The 17,340-nt window shown below is 40.3% G+C and overlaps 1 pseudogene; it reads right to left on the minus strand.

The window, feature by feature from the left end:
* Positions 1-2,605: 2,605 nt before the first annotated feature.
* Positions 2,606-5,017, minus strand: LOC133930166 (ferritin-1, chloroplastic-like; annotated as a pseudogene).
* Positions 5,018-17,340: the final 12,323 nt, after the last annotated feature.

A 17,340-nucleotide genomic window follows, 5' to 3' on the forward strand; every position in this document is an offset into this window, starting at 1 on the left:
GTATCAATGCTAACTAATTATTATTGATTTTAAAATCAACAGTGATAACATTTTCAGACATCGTCTTGCTAAAATAATATCCATAAGAGATGTAAAATGCACGTATAGACACTATTATAGAACCATGGATCACTCCGGTTCTAAATTTCTCGTCACTGCTGGTTTTAGAATCGGTAGTGGGTTGTGGGCAATGAAAGTCAAGTTGACATCATTATCGGTCTTTTAGAACTAGTAGTGAAGCCTTTTTCAGGAAATGAAAAAAACAAAAGAAATCAATCCTGTCATGTCACGACCAGACCTCATCATGCCACTCCTAGATCCCGCCACAGCGGCGCCTAGGACCTTGCTGTGCTCGCCGCCGTGGATCCCACCACCGTGACACCCTGGACATAGAAACATGGTGGCACTAAGGCCACTGACAAAGCACTGAAACGCCCACTCATGCGTAGAGCACTAGGAGAGAGAGAGTGAGGGGGCGCCGCCACGATGCCCAGGGGCCGCCTAGATGAGTGTTGTTGCCTGACCTCGCCCATCGTCGCCGCCGCCAATCGCCAATTTTCTACCTCCATCACCGTGCATTAGATGTGGCGACCCAAAGGTGGTGACACCATAGAAGAAGGCAGGCTAGGCGCAGCGATGTTGGCGTAACTGATGTTGGATAAGGAGACCCGAGCGAAGGCATCAGCTATGGAGCAAGCTTCGGCACGGGGTCCAAGTGCCTCAATCCTCAATGCGTCGAGAAGATCTAGGGCGCCGGAGTTGGTGAAGCTGTTGCTTTGTCGAGATGGCCTCTTCGCTCCCAGATCTGAAAGATCCATCGATGGTGGTGGAGGGGGTGGTCATCGTCATGCCACGCAGAGGAAATGGCTTGACCGCTCGGTGGAGGGAGGCGAGGAGGCTAGAGCATGGGGCACTGGGAGAGAGAGAGAGAGGGAAGGGACTAAGTGTGGATCGGATAAGGACCGAGGGAGAGAGAGAGCGAGAGAAGAGTGGGACTTAGCGATTTTTTGTGCGGACGTGAGAGAGCGGACATGAGAGCGAGGAAAAAGCAGAGTGGATGAGAATTTCGGGTCCGACTCCTAGTTCACTGCTAGTTTATAACAAAAATAAGGATGATGACCTATCATGCCAGCTACTTTCTAAAAACGACAGTAATACTGATTTGTTTTACGAACCAATAGTGATGAGGTGGCAAATAAGACCATTTCTATAGTAGTGAGATGATTATGTTAATATACACACCAACCTACGTGCGTGTGATTTTGGGATATAGTTAGTGTTAATTCTTTTGATTTTGGGATGATCTCAATCGAAACTACTGGGCAGAAATAGCAATAAATGTTGGGCTATTATTGTTGGTTCATTTAGAATCGTCAGTAATAAAGTTTTGGAATAGTATTATATTGGTTGTGAAATGACAATACACCTAACTTAAAAGTGGGCAACATCTCACATTATTGGCTAATTTTTGGGGTGCAAAAAAGCTCTACAATTGGTATCAGAGTCCGGTCCACAAGATGTGGGCCACAATCTTTAGTCCGATGGATATAAGTGCGTGTGAATGTCTGATGAACCGTTTGTGCTGGTGGGGCATAGCCTAAGGGATCGTCCATCTACGGTGAAGGGCTGAGGGACACCAATTTGTAAAAGGTGACATTGTTGGAGTAGTCTCACATTAATTATGGAAGGATAATGCACGCAACTTAAATGTGGAGATCCCCTCACCTGGCTAGCTTTTGGAGCGCAGAAAGGTTTTTTGAATCCTACATAATATATCACTGTTGGTTGATAATATGAACTGACAATGATCACCCATTTGAAAAGAACCGACATTGACAATAAATACCACTATTGGTTCAATCCATGAATCAACATTAATTGATAGTTGTGGTTCTAATTTTGCAGCATGTCTTCAGAAATTCATAACTTTTTCACATGAATTTGTATGGATACAAATTCTATATGAAAATTGTAGCTCCTGATGAGATGCACAAATTTGTAGTTGACAACATTTTAATTTGATATAATTTAGATACACAAATAAATATAAAACTTTTCAGACAATAAGAGTCACAAGGATGAAATTTCCTGTTGTTGTCAGCACTTAATGGGAGTGAGAGGTCTTGGGTTCGACTCCCATGAACCCCACACATATTTCACATGAAAAATCGTGTGACTTCTGGCTTCAAAACATTAATTGTTTTTAAGCATGATAAAAGTTGATTTTGGATATATTATCACTGTATGTTCAAGCCATGAACCAAGAGTGATACATTATTACACTACTACAGAAATGGTCATCAGTGCTGGTTCAAAAATACTATCAGTACTGGTTTTTGAACTAGCACTGATAGTCATGGATACTCAGAGTATCAGTGTCTGTTTGTGAGTTCAGCCGGCAGTGTTGTTGTTTTCCAAAAAACAAAAAAAGAAGAAGAAAATCAATCATCTCACATAAGCAAATCGAAAGCATTCAGTAATCATACCATAAGGTCCAATGATCTCACAGAGCACAATTTGAAGCATTTAGTAATCATACCTTATAATCATCTCACAGAGCACAATCAAAAAATTAATATCTTCACCACTTGGTACAATCATCAACCTAAAATAATGTGGTAATAAAACCAAACAAAAGGTTGTGCATCTTCTCATTAACAAGCTTTTCAAGAACCAAAGCCAGCTCCATAGCTGAAATAAGGAAAAAGGAACAAGTTGAAACATAGCTATCCGATTAGTCTATCTTAGTTTCTTAGATAAACCTTCCAAAAACATCACACATGAATAGAAGGTTCCAAACTCATACAATCTATACACTGAACAATTACTTAAAAAAGCTTACTTATATTCTATGATGCATGTTAATCACTATCAGTCACTCAATCTATACATTGAAAGTTCCAACTTGTTGTGCAATAAATTGCTATTGGTGGCAACAGTGAACTTTTGTTACTTCCCCTAATCGACCACAACATGCATATCCTCCAAACAAATCTTTCACATGTGGATCCAGACACCGCAATCACACAACTAGCAAAAGCACATAGCTAGATGCGCCTCTTCATCCAAACACATTATGAAAACACCGAGAAGTAGGAAGCAACATACCATACAAAACATCCCCTTTCCCAGGGTGGTCAAACTCTGTTAAGGGTGTCACAATCGACTGGAGCCTCACCCTCCCTCCATGTTTGTTCTAAAGGCACAAGAACATATATTGCATTAGTAACTCTATTTCTACAATGGACCAAATGGCCACAATAATTAGGTGGCAATTAAAGAAATACTTGGCACTTCATGAGCTTTTCAATGTGCTCCCTCTCCTCGTCGCTCGATTCCTTGAAGAACCTGGAGAAGGAAATGCGCATATGAACATCATAATTTATCACAGAGAAGATAACTATGCCATGAGCTAACATAGTTCCATGAACGAAACACGCACATCATCATTTATCAAATTCTAGACTTGACTGGAATAGTTGACTACTGATACCAAGAATAGACAAATACTGAATCTTTTTTCTTCCAATTGCATCCCATTTTATTGAAAACAGTCAAATACTCAGAAACTTTTCAATAATTTAGCATACACATACACTAGATTAGAAGCCCAATTATCGAACCAACACATTGGTCAAAGAAAGAAGCATCAATTCACAAACACCAAATGATAGGATGGCCAGGTATTCTTCGATGTCCAAACAACCCAAAAACTAAATCCAAAAGCTTAAGAAGGAGAATGAGTGAGCAAAGCACTGACTTGATCTGCTTGTTGATGGTAGCCTCACAATCGTTGATGAACTTGTGGTGCACGAGCAACTGGTCGGTGCTCTGGGGCATGAGGGAGAGCTCCCCCCTTGATCTCTTTGAAGGGCTGGAACTCTTAGGCACAGGGACAAGGCGCTAGTCCGCTTGCGGAGTGGCTTGGCCACCTGGAAGCTTGACGAGCCCATCGAGGACGTAGGACCCCGCTATCAAATCTAGGACGCCCCCGAGCCACCGTGGATGATGAGGAAAGTTCGCGAGAGGGAGGAGAGTTTGAGAGTTCGAGATATGGCATCAGAGTGAGAGAGAGGATGAGTAGAGACGGGTGCAGAGGAGACAGGAGAGAGTCGGATGTAAGGCTTGCGGGCTAAAATTGTAATGAAGTGAAATTTCAGTTCCGAATTCTATATCAGTGCCAGTTAAAATTATAAAGTGGTATTGATAGTATCAGTGCCGGTTTGTGTTTGGAGATGACACTGATACTAAGTCAGTTCAACGTGGCTCAATCAATAATTGAGTGTGGATGTTAAGAACCGTTACTGATATTTCATCAGTGTCAGTTCTAGCCTATCTAGCACTGATGACCTGGCACGGATGATATGTTCTGTTGTAGTAGTGTTACTACTAGTTCCACCACAAATAATGATAATCATCGATTATTTTTGTTGGTCGTGCACTACTATAGAACAGGTCATAAGTAGCACCTCATCAGTATCGTTTTGAGCGTAACTGGTACTATTGATGTATCAGTGCCGGTTCTTAAACTCCCGCGCGCACACTATTGAGGAGCCAAGAATTGATAGTGCCTATCAATGCCGGTTCTTGGAGCCTCAATTATTGCTCGCGTGCGGGAGTTTAAGAACCTACATTGATAGTCACTATCAGTGCAGGTAGGAAGTAGAACCGGCACTGATAGTCACTATCAGTGCTGGTAGGAAGTAGAACTTGCAATGATGCCTCTATTATATGTATATCCAGCACTAGTTGCTCTCCTCGTTTTCTCCATTCTGCCTAACGCAGCTCCTCCTCCCTAACCACTGCCTCCTCTCCATTCGTAGCCTCCTCGTCACGCGTCGGCTCATCGCCTCCTCATCCTCATCCTCGTCGTGCATCAACCTGCCACCTCCTTGTCCACGTCACGCATCAACCGTCGCCTCATCGTCCTCATCCTGCATCGACCCGCCACTACCTCCTCATCCTTGTCGTGCACCAGCCCATCGCTGCCTCCTAGTTGCCTCCTCGACGTCCCCATGGCGAGTAGCAGCGGCAGTGGAGGTGAAGGGTGTAGATCTAGGTAGCATGGAGGCGGCCGCCCCATCCTATCCGGTCGCCCGGGTCCGGATGACAACCCTTGTACTCCCGGCCTCTAGATCCTCAACGGCATATCCCCTTCCTACCTGGAAGGGCCATGAAACACCTGAGTTAGTTCTCAAATTCAAGTTAGCAAATTGTAGTTAGCAAATTGCAGTTAGCAATTTTAGTTAGTCAATTTAAGTCCTGAAATTAGATATGTATTTTAGTTCAAAATATGTTGGCTTATTATTATATGTGCATGTCATGATGTTAGATGTGTATCGCTATATCGATGTTTTAAATGCTACCATTACTTCCTAGTGAGTAACTAGTTTGGTACTTCCTTGTTCTGCAATTGATGACTTGACATAATTGCGAGATTATCCACATGTGCCGATTGATATGGCATTGGCGTTTTTTTTTCTCTGGGCATGTAGACGTACATATGACTTGTCTTAGGTATATCTGTATGCTTAGAGATGAAAATCCCTTTGCTATAAATTATAAGAAGGTCAGTTAATATTATAGTTTGTAGTTAACAAATTCAAAAACTAACATACCGATTGATGTAGATGCTTCCTTGTCTACATTGGCTACATGACATTATTGCGGACATTGGTGGCATACCACATGTGGTGATGACTACATTGGCTGATAACAATAAAATGAAGATCACTAATTCTTTTAGCATTGCTTTTCCTAAAGAAGGATATATCACTTTAACACATCAAGCTTCGAAATAGACCAAAGAATTATGGCTGAAAAATCTGTTGTTCATGCGCTTCTACAATCGGTTAACCTGCAACTTAGATACATGTTTCTGGACTATAGCTATTTCAAATTGAAAGCACTTGGACAGAATGAGGATAGGCTTGCAATGAATCCTAGGCTCTACCGGTTATATGCAGCTGATACGATTGGTGACATGAGCCTGTAGTTTGTAGCTAGGATTATTTCAATAATATTAAATTTTTCCTCTACATTGTTGCTCTTTGTCTGTAGGATCTTTACTAGAACACTCGGATGTGGATGGACCATAGCTTGACTTCAATCTTATATATTTTTGCCCAGCAGTAGGGGTACACATTACTTAGTCCTCAATGCAGGAAGATACGGGAAGGAAAGTACCAGTCACACCTTAAGTTTCAGTGTGATAGTAGTAGTTTTGTTACTTACAGAAGTCCAATAGAACTTATGTTTCAAACAACAAATAGTGCGTTCATTTATGCATTGAATCATTTTGATGTAATATTTGGAGTTGAAATTTTAAATATCAGCTATGCATGTAATGGTTTTTGATGTAATTTTAGAAATGCTTGTAGATTGAATTAATGTATTAAGTATTTATCGAGACTTAAACATTAGAAAAATGGATGTATGTGCATATGATGCATTTTGGATTGTGCAATATTTTTGGCTGCCGAATATCTATCAATGCCAGTTTTATTTTAGAACCGACACGGATAATCAGTATCAGTGCTTGTTCATGGATATAATCGACACTGATAGTGATTTTCATTGCTAGTTCCGTACCCAGCTATTATGCCTTATCAATGCTAAGTAATCAGTGTCGGTTCAAAACACACCACTGATAGTGATTTTAAACCGACACTGATAAGGTATTCTGCAGTAGTGATGGACTATCGGTTCATAACCGACACAGTGATATACATTGTTGTTGTAGTGCAACGAAATGTCCTAAAATTAGTAGAGTGCGCAGCCTTGTCGCTATGGTTTTAAATTCCTTATTCGTGTAAGAGTTAAGTTCAGGAATGCAATAAATTTACTTGTTTGCTGATGAGAACCAAGGTCTGCACGCAGTCTCCCGTCTAAAACAAAATTTTGAGGCGTTGCCTAATTAGCATCTCTTATCTTCATCGCAAAAAAAGCGTCATATCTTGCCTGAGACGTGCAACTGATCCGTTTCAAAAATAAAACAGCAACATGAAATTATTATATGGATTCCAAAGATATGTATTTAGGGACATTATGAAGGTGCCTTTTGGATGGGCTAAATCCCGGCCCAATCCACGTGGTTTGAGACAGGATTCGGTTCATCTAATCAGGTCCTAAGCCTGCTCGTCCATTGTTACCTCCAGGAATTTCTGTTCTCATACAATTTAGTACAAAAGGTATTTCCTTTAAAAAAAGGAGAAATGCTTCACATACAACCATTTGAGTATGACTCAAGTACAACCATGCATTTCAAAATGTTTAATGTATTTATGACCTTCAATCCAAATGATATCAACCATTCATGACCTAGAAAATAGACAAATAAGACACGATTTAGTAATGGGTTCTTCTATAACTTGTCATTAATGTAGCCTCGGATCAGGACCGAACTACGAAACATCACTGATGACAGGTCATCAGTGACGGATCATAAAGTTATTCATCACTGATGACATTAGTGACGGGTCAAAACCACTACGTAAAAAAAGGGCTTCAGTGAAGGATGATAATTGACATTAGTGATGCGTCACTCACGAGTCGTCATTAGTGACGGGTTACGACCCATCACTTATAAGGTCATAGGTGACGGGTTGTAACACTGACCCATCACTTATAGCTGATGAACGGTTTCACATTTTTTGGACACAAAAAAGTAAAAAATATATACTTTCCCCCGAGCCAAGCCAACACAGGGGCCCATCGCATATTCCCTACAAGCCACGCCATTATTCAAACTATTTTTCAGCCTGCGTTATGTGGGCTCGAACACACGACCTATCCTTGCACGCGTAGCTCCTTTACCACCTCACCTATCACATAGTTATGATAAACATCGGAGATTTTATACTTTTAACATTCTTTGCTGATGGTCATATGTGACAGGTCATGACTGATTAGTGACGGGTCAAAACCATGATCCATCACTAATGACTGAACTTTAGTAACGGGTCATAATCTTGACCCGGCACTAATGATTGATTTTGCTAAATTTCATCGAGGGTTATAATTTACGTATAAAATTTTTCTTCATCCAAATTTGTATATATATTTTATGAATTTCTGAATATCTCATCCAAACGATCGAATTTGATAGGTGACACGGGATGTCTTTTGTAAAACGGGCATAACTTGTACATACAGACTCCGATTTTGACAGTTTTTTGACTCTACGGATATCTATAGAAAAGTTATATTTGTTTCTCCCCCACTTTGTTGGGTTCAACAAGTTTTTTCAAGGCCAAATTCGGATTTGAAAATTGAGTTCTCGCCCCTTCAAGTTTTTGCACCATTTTTAGAACGCGTGTTTATGCCTATAGCCACCACCCCTTATATCAAATTTGAGCATAAATGTACAATTGTTCCTATTCTAGTATTGTTGAGGTGAGAAAAAATAAGAGAAAATAATTGAAAAATAAATAATATTTTTGAATTGGTCATTAGTAAGTATAGAAAGCCTTGTGGTGATTATGTTGGAGTTAAAACTATGAACTTTTGAGTTTATTAAATACTTCCACTGTATTGCAATATGTATTCTTTTTTTCAAGAAGTTTTCATGAGCAATCACCTAAAGGCCCCAAAAGATCTAATAATGCATCTCTCCCATTCATAATTTTTTTTCCTCCTATTCTTTTGTTATTTTCTTGATTTTGCTTTTGTGTGGATAAATTCTTACATTTCTCGTAGCTGGATTTAACAATTTGTTGGCTATGATTGGCTCAAATACCTTCATATTTTGTTGCAATTAAATGCTTATTTGTCACATTTGTATTCTCATCAAGATTGGGCTTTCAGGCTTTCCTTCTATTTCATCCATAAGTTATTAGTGATGGGTCGTAATGGTGACCCATCACCAATAAAGTTATTGGTTCTACACAAGAGAAATAGAAGAAAAATACCATCATTAGTGATAGGTCACAAGTTGACCTGTCACTAATGACTGGCCTAGGACGACCCATCACTGATGAGTTTGTCATTAGTGATGGGTCATAACTTGACCCATCACTAATGACTAGCCTAGGACGACCCGTCATTGATGAGTTTGTCATTAGTGACGAGTCACAACTTAACCTATCACTAATGATGGGCATAGTATGATCCGTCACTAATAAGTTGCTATTAGTGACGGGTCATAACTTGACCCATCACTAATAACTGGCCTTGGATGACCTGTCATTGACGATTCGTCACAACTGTGATATGTCACTATTGTCATTGGTGACGGGTCATGTTATAACCCGTCACTAATTTTGTATCTCCTTTGTCTATTTTTCACGTAGTGAACAACACCCGTCACTTATGTATAACATATTAGCGATGGGTCTCTCTGCACTAATCATAAGTGACTGGTCATGTTATGACCCATTACTTATCACTAGCATTAGTGATAGTTTTCCCTATGCTAGTCATAGTGATGGGTCGTAATATCACCCATCACTTATGACCTGACATTAGTGATGGGTGATGTTATGATCCGTCATTGATGACTCAACTTTGTTATTAGAACTGGCCAGCTACTACACGCCTAGCAATTACAGAGCACCAACTTCTGGTGATTTTCTTTAGTTCCGCTAGAGACTCTCTAATATATTGTTGATTTGATGTTTAAATTGTTGCTAGGTCTTTGAAGGTTTGCATCTCCCCCTCTAACCCCATTTTGCATCTTTATCCAAAATTTTAGTACAAGTGAGTTGTATTTATGTTAGATTTAATACAAGGTTTGCTTGATCTACAACGATATGCCACAAATCTAGTGTAATTGTATGAAATTTTTAATCACATGCTTAGTCACACAATTAAGGTAATTATTAATGAAGAATGAATATTTTTACATTGTAGATAGCAGACATAAGTTGGATGTAGCTTGAGACCCGAGCTTGTCCGGAGTACCTGAACGGGGTGAAGTATTCATGAATGCTACGTTGGTGAATATGAAAGATCAGGGGAAAATTGCAATGTATTGTCCATGTTGCGATTACAAGAATGATAAGATGTTCCCAAAACCAAACAATATCTATGCACACATGGTTATGCGTGGTTTAAAAAGAATTATACATGTTGGAACAAACATGGTGAGGAAGGCCTTAATGAAGGAGAGATGGATCGGGGCCTCCATACCGATAGTGTGGATCAAGGACTTACACCTCGTGATATGGGTTATGATCTCAGGGACAATGACATGTTATATTTTAATGATAATGATCTCATAGATTTTGTGGAGAATGTGAACCAGATGTTGTGGGATGTCAAGCATCACAATGAGTATAATAATGGTGAGTTTGCTAAATTCTAGGAATTTATGCGAGATTCGAAGGCACCTCTTTATCCTAACTGTAGGAAGAAGTACGCGTGGCTATTTGGGGACCTAAAGCTTCTACAGCTGAAGACAACCCATGGTTGGACTTACAAGATTTTTGAAGTATTGTTAGATCTGCTAAAGGATATGCTATCAAAGGGGAACTTGGTGCACCAAGGGCATCTACCACACGAAGAAGATAACTTATCCTTTAGGACTAGAAATAGAAAAATGACGTTCATGTAAGTAGGATTATATTTTGTTTCATGGTGAGTATGCAGAGCTGGATCAATGCCCTATTTGTGGAACCCATAGATATAAGCGTAGAAATGACGGTGGTGATGGGGATGGAGCCAAGTAAAGTAAAGGACCTCCTAGGAAGGTGGTAGGGTATTTTCCTGTAATTTCCCATATGAAGCTATTGTTTGCTAACAGAAAGGAGGCCCAATTGGTGTGTTGGCATAGGGAGGGTCCTAAAAATGATGCGATGATATTGCACCCGGTGGATTCTGCCCAGTGGTTAACCATTGATTTCACATTTGGCTGCTTCGTTGAAGAATTGATAAATATTAGGTTTGCTATGAGCACAAATGACATGAATCCATTTAGTAACATGAGTACCTCACATAGCATCTAGCTTGTTGTATTGTCGATGTACAACTTTCTACCTTGGCTTTGTAAAAAGCAGAAATACATTATGTTGTTGATCTTGATATCAGAAACGAAACAACCTGGCAACGATATCAATGTGTACCTTAGGCCTTTAGTCAATGATCTTAAGAAACTCTGGTCGTAAGGCGTCGAGGTTTTGGATCAATGCAAGCAAGAGTACTTTACCTTGCGCGCCATGTTGTTCGTCAGCATCAATGATCTAATAGCACTTCGTAACTTGTCACGTTAGAGCAAAAAAAAAGGTGAAGCATGTTCCCATTGCTTAGATGACACATGCAATTTGATGTTGAACAACTTAATGAAAATAGTGTACATGAGACATTGACGTTTCCTTCCTATGAAGCACCTGTACTAAAACATGGACAAGCAATTCAATGGCACAATAGAGAAAGCGTTACCTTCAAGGAATTTCAGCGGGAAAGATGTCCTGAATCAGGTTAAGAATATCAATGTTGTCCTTAGAAAACAAAAACGGTCTTCCAAGGATGATGAACAAAAAGGAATGTGGAACAAGAAACTGATACTATTCAAGCTAGAGTATTGGAAAAAATTAGATGTTCGCCACTCTATCGACAACATGCATATAAATAAGAATATGTGTGAGAGTCTAATCAGTACATTGCTCCAAATGAAGTGAAAAGGAAAGGATCATGAGAATGCACGAGCTGATTGAAGAAATGGGCTTAAGGCCATAGCTTCATGGACATGATACAGACAATGGAGAACACCTACCCTAGTAGCTATCACTCTCTCCAAGAAGGAGAAAAAAGAATTCTGCGAGTTCTTAAAAGTGTGAAAGTTTCCTCCAGTTACTTGTCCAACATCGCAAGACTTGTTTCGGTGAAAGAGAAAAAAAAGAATTTCGCCATGATGAAGCCTCATGATTGCCATGTGATGATGATGTCACTGCTTGCGGTAGCTATTAGGAGCATCCTCCCAATTAAGGTTCATGAAGCTATCCAGAGTCTTTGCTTTTTCTTCAATGCAACTGAAGAAAAGGTGCTCGATCCAGACTCCCTAGAGGAGCTAGAAAAAAGACATTTTGAGACTCTATGTATTCTTGATGTGTATTTTCCACCTTCCTTTTTCGATATCATGGTCCATCTCACTGCTCACCTAGTGAAGGAGATACACTACCTTGGCCCTGTGTTCTTGCATCATATGTTTCTATATGAGATATTTACGGGTGTTCTCAAGTCGTATGTAAGGAATCGAGAATTTTTTGAGGGATGCATTGTTCAGGGTTACGCGAGGGAGACAACATTGGAGTTGTTTACATTGACCCAAATAACCCAATTGGCGTGCCTAAGTCTTGCCATGAGGGGAGGCTCACAGGCAGGTATAGGGTCTAGAATCGAATAATGAGCAAAATATCCAATCAGAGGGGGGTCAATGATTGTGGAAACAAAATTCAAAGATTAATTCACCCAAATAAAAAATACACTTAAACTTGGTATTCCACTCGAGGACCGATTGCATATGCTCTAGTAAAAACAATGTAAAGAAAAATCCTTTTATCCTATTACCATCAAATTTGGAAAGAATAAACTAGATTCGAAGATGAAACTATTCCAACAAGAACTGAGTCAATAGGATATGCAGATCAAGATTAATTACTAGCTGAAGTTGACTGAACCACACAGAATTGAGTAGATCGAAACCTAGTCAAGTTGATCAAAAAGCTGCTCGAGATCAAACCAAAGCTACTCGATAATTTCTCAGATCAAACACTATATATTCTAGTAATATTTTGGATGGATTAAACCAAGATGAAACTTGCTAAAAACATGAAATTAATAGAAAACCAAAACCAAGCATGCAGAATATAGAACAGAGAGAAAATTCTGAATCAGTAACTCAACAACTTACAAAACTTGATTTTCATTGCATAGATGAGTTTACAAGATGCCTCTCCAAAGCATCCAACAAGGATTTTCAAAAAATCCCAAAACCCTAGATAGATCTACTCTCTAGATCAAAAGTCTAAATCTAATCTCGTTCTTGGCGCGCACACCTCTGCTTGCCCTTACTGAGACCCTCTCAATATATAGCCCTCCAAACCAACCTTGTTTTGGAAACAGTCCTGGTCGTATCATACCTGGACACAAACCATACCAAAACATGTCCACCCATAACAAATCCAACTCGTGCTCGAGTCCAACTCTAGCTAGCACTCGATTCCTTATGGGACGGGACTCTTCGACCAATCAGACAATACCCTAACCTTGCCATGTACTGGAATGACCCCATCATATGAACACACAATCTAGTTGCCCACAAGCTCGCGTATGCCTGTCCTTCTCCATGACACACCTAGTCACACACATGTAACTTTGCCTTCACGTACACTGTTCTCTAGCCCAAACATTCTGCATAACATCCTCGATCACTAGAACCTCAGTTCCTCCCCGAAGCTAGTTCCGAATCTCATTTCCTCCCTGAACCTAGTTTCAATCCCATCATCGACCATGTTTTCCTTCGAGCAACACCTATACATAAATCAAACAACAAACAAGTACGAGCACAAGTCCTTCCCAACTTAACTCAAGATCAGTTCACGCAACACCACACAAACTCCAAGAAAAACCAACATGCTAACATAAGCAAACTCAACTTCTAATAGCGCATCAAACCATCTATGCAATCCAAGCATATCCAAGCAATATCTTCATCCTAATGTCATTATGCTAAATCACTTTGCTCTGCCAATTTTTTATTATTCAAACCAATTTTCATCACATGATCTCACATAGGGGTTCTGGTGAAGATGGCAATAACTCCTTATCTGAAGCCATACGACCAAGCTCATTTCCTCATGCTGCAACAAATGAGTGAAGTGTGCCCATATGTCGATGAGCACAAATATATGCTACTTGAAGAGAATCCAGGGCAGACGGAAGCTTGGGTTGCGAGGCAACAAATGCAAAGATTCACCACTTGTTTCCTAGATCGAGTTAAACAATTGAGTACTCCTGCAAGTGCTTTGATAAAAAAAACTATCATCGGACCTTATATACCCAATTATGACATATCAAGGATAAGATATAAATGGATACATATTTTACATGGTTGCCTAAGATGAGAAGAGCATATTCCAGAACAGTGTTGTCCGTATAGATGCTTATGACAACGATGTGCAGAGGGGCACATACTACAGTCAAATAGAGGAGATCTAGAAGCTAAACTACTTGGGATTTAAGGTAGCCTTGTTTCAGTACCGTTGGGTATAGGGGACAAAGGGCATCACTAATGACAAGTATGGATTCACTAGAGTTGATCTCAAAAATGTCAGATACAAGTTTGAACCATTCGTACTCGTTAAAGATATTCTCCAAGTCTTTTATGTGACTAACACAACAAAGAAGAAATGTCATGTGGTTCTCGTTGGGAAAAGACGGATCGTTAGAGATGCAAATGTCGTTGATGAGGAGGAGTTCAATCAATTTGATGAAATCCTCTCTTTTGCTACTGCAATCGGGCCATACCTTTCACTAACTAAAAAAACTCTATACCTGTGCTCCGACCACAACGAAGGGATCCATGTCAAGAAAGCAAGGAAACGGTGAATTTAAATTTGAGTGTCAAATTTGTAATATTAATATCAAACTTGTAATATTAATGTTAAATTTGAATTTGTATATATTAAATTTGTAATATTAAAGTCAAATTTGAATTTGTATATAATAAATATGTAATATTAGTATTAAATTTGAATTTTAGGTTTCAAGTTATTTGAATTTTAGTTTAGCAAAATCTTTTTCTCTTCACTGGATAGTCAGATGCTCTCTTTTTCCTCCTAAGTGTTTCATCCGGCGTGCTGTCATAGGTGACGAGTGATACACTTCACTCGTCACCTTTTACTATCTTCACCCGTCACTTATTACAAGTCTGGTGAGTTCAATTTTATCATCACCACATTATCCGGCATTCATAACTCTATGGTCTGCGCAAATTTTCCATCCTCCTAGTCTTCTGTTCGGCCTGATCTCTGACGCTCAGTCGTGTTTGCAGCGGATCATCCGACATTCAATCATAGGTTGTGGGTGATACTTTTCACCTGTCACCTCTTACTATCTTCACCCATCACTTATTACAAGTCATAGATGACGGGTGATACTCTTCACCTATCACCTATAACTAATTATAAGTGATGGGTGGTGACCATTGGTGACAGGTGACAATCTTCAGCCGTCACCTATGACCATATAAATGTATATACAAGTTGAGTCTCCACCCTCCTCTATGTCATTTTGCCTAGCCCTAACTAGCACCATCGCCTCTAGCCTCCTCATCCTGAGCCACCTATAAGCACCAGGACACTGGCCTCCACCCTCCCCTCACACGTTGCCACCCTCTGCCTTCCACTACATGCCTCCACCGTGTCATCTTAAGCCTCCTCCTGCGCTACCGCCACACCGAGGAGGAAGACGACCGCCACCAGCCTCCTCATCCCCAAGCCGCCTTCGAGCACAGCACTGTCAGCTTTCGCCCTCCCCTCTCCCCCACGCCTCCATAGATTGGAGCCGCAAGAGGACGTCACCACTAGGAGCTCCACTGACCGCCATCCACGTCATCCACTGAGGTGAAGACTGTCATCATCGACCACCTCCGTGGTAGCACCATCGTCGTCGAGGACCATGTCGACAGTGACAACTTCGTCGCCAATGACCACTCCGCCTCCACACATCGGTTCATCCCCACTTTCAACCTCAAGGTTAGTGACACCTTGAACCAAAATTGTCTGCAATTTGTCGCCGATGACCACCCACCCACCGAGTCCTACATCGATTTCAGCTGCTAATATATAGTTTAAAAGTCCTTGAGATTACTTTCCTGAACTCAAAAGGAATCTTGCAGTTAGAGTTAGTAAGAATGTATGTGATATGCGGTAGTAGCTTCCTTCCTGAGGCATCTCATTACCCTTGTACATACTAAACATCGATTGAAGAAATTATTTAGTCACTACCCTTTGCTAAAATAGCAAGAAGTTGCCATGTGAAACAGAATAGGAACACACACAAAGTAGATACCTAAACTGTACATATAAGGAGCTTTGTGGACAGCCAATGAAAGTAGTATGGTAGTATGTACTGTTAGAGCTGGAGAGATATAACTGTTACTTACATAGGCTGGTTTTACTTTTAACAGTCTCTAAGGAAAAAAGTTTTGGTACTTAAGGACATATGACGCGAAGAAGATAATTTGTCCTTTAGGACTGGAAATAGAAAAAATACATGCATGTAAGCAGGATTGTATCTTGTTTCGTGGAGAGTATGCAGAGCTGGATCAATGCCCTATGTGTGAAACCCATCGATATAAGCGTAGAAATGGCGGTGGTGACTGGGACGAAGGCAAGAAAAGTAAATGTGGGCCTAGGAAGGTGGTGTGGTATTTTCCTGTAATTTATCGTCTGAAGCGTCTGTTTGCCAACAGAAAGGAGGCTCAATTGGTGCGTTGGTATAAGGAGGGTCGTAAGAACGACACAATGATACGGCACCCGGTAGATTCCACTCAGTGGCGAATCATTGATTCTACATTTGGTTGGTTCTCCGAAGAATTGAGAAATATTAGGTTTGCCATGAGCACAGATGGCATGAATCTATTCGGTAACATGAGTACTTCACATAGCACTTGGCATGTTGTATTGTCGATCTACAACCTTCCAGCCTGGCTTTGTAACAAGCAAAAATACAATATATTGTCGATCTTGATATTAGGACTGAAACAACTTGGCAACGATATAGATATGTACCTCAAGCCTTTAGTCGATGATCTTAAAAAGCTCTGGTCGGAAGGCGTCGAGGTTTGGGATCAGTACAAGCAAGAATATTTTACCTTGCACGCCATGTTGTTTGTCACCATCAATAATCTGCTAGCACTTCGTAACTTGTCAGGTCAGAGCAAAAGAAAAGATGAAGCTTGGCCCCATTGCTTATATGACACATGCAGTTTGAGGTTGTACAATTCGAAGAAAATAGTGTACATGCGGCATCGACGTTTCCTTCCCATGAAGCACCCGTACCGATGGACAAGCAGTTTGATGGCACAAGGGTGAAAGCGTTACCTCCAAGTCATTTCAATGGGGAAGATGTCCATAATCAGGTTAAGAATATCAATGTTGTCCTTGAGAAGCGAAATTAAATCTCCAAGGATGATGAATAGTTAGGAATGTGGAACAAGAAATCAATACCATTCGAGCTAGAGTATTGGGAAAAATTAGATGTTCGCCACTCTATCGACAACATACATGTAAAGAAGAATATTTGCAAGTCTGATCGGTACATTGTTCCAAATGAAGGGAAAATGAAAGGATCATGAGAACGCACGAGCTAACTTCGAAGAAATGGGATTAAGGCCGGAGC

This window comes from Phragmites australis, chromosome 10 (genome assembly GCF_958298935.1).
Source record: "Phragmites australis chromosome 10, lpPhrAust1.1, whole genome shotgun sequence".
NCBI lineage: Eukaryota > Viridiplantae > Streptophyta > Magnoliopsida > Poales > Poaceae > Phragmites > Phragmites australis.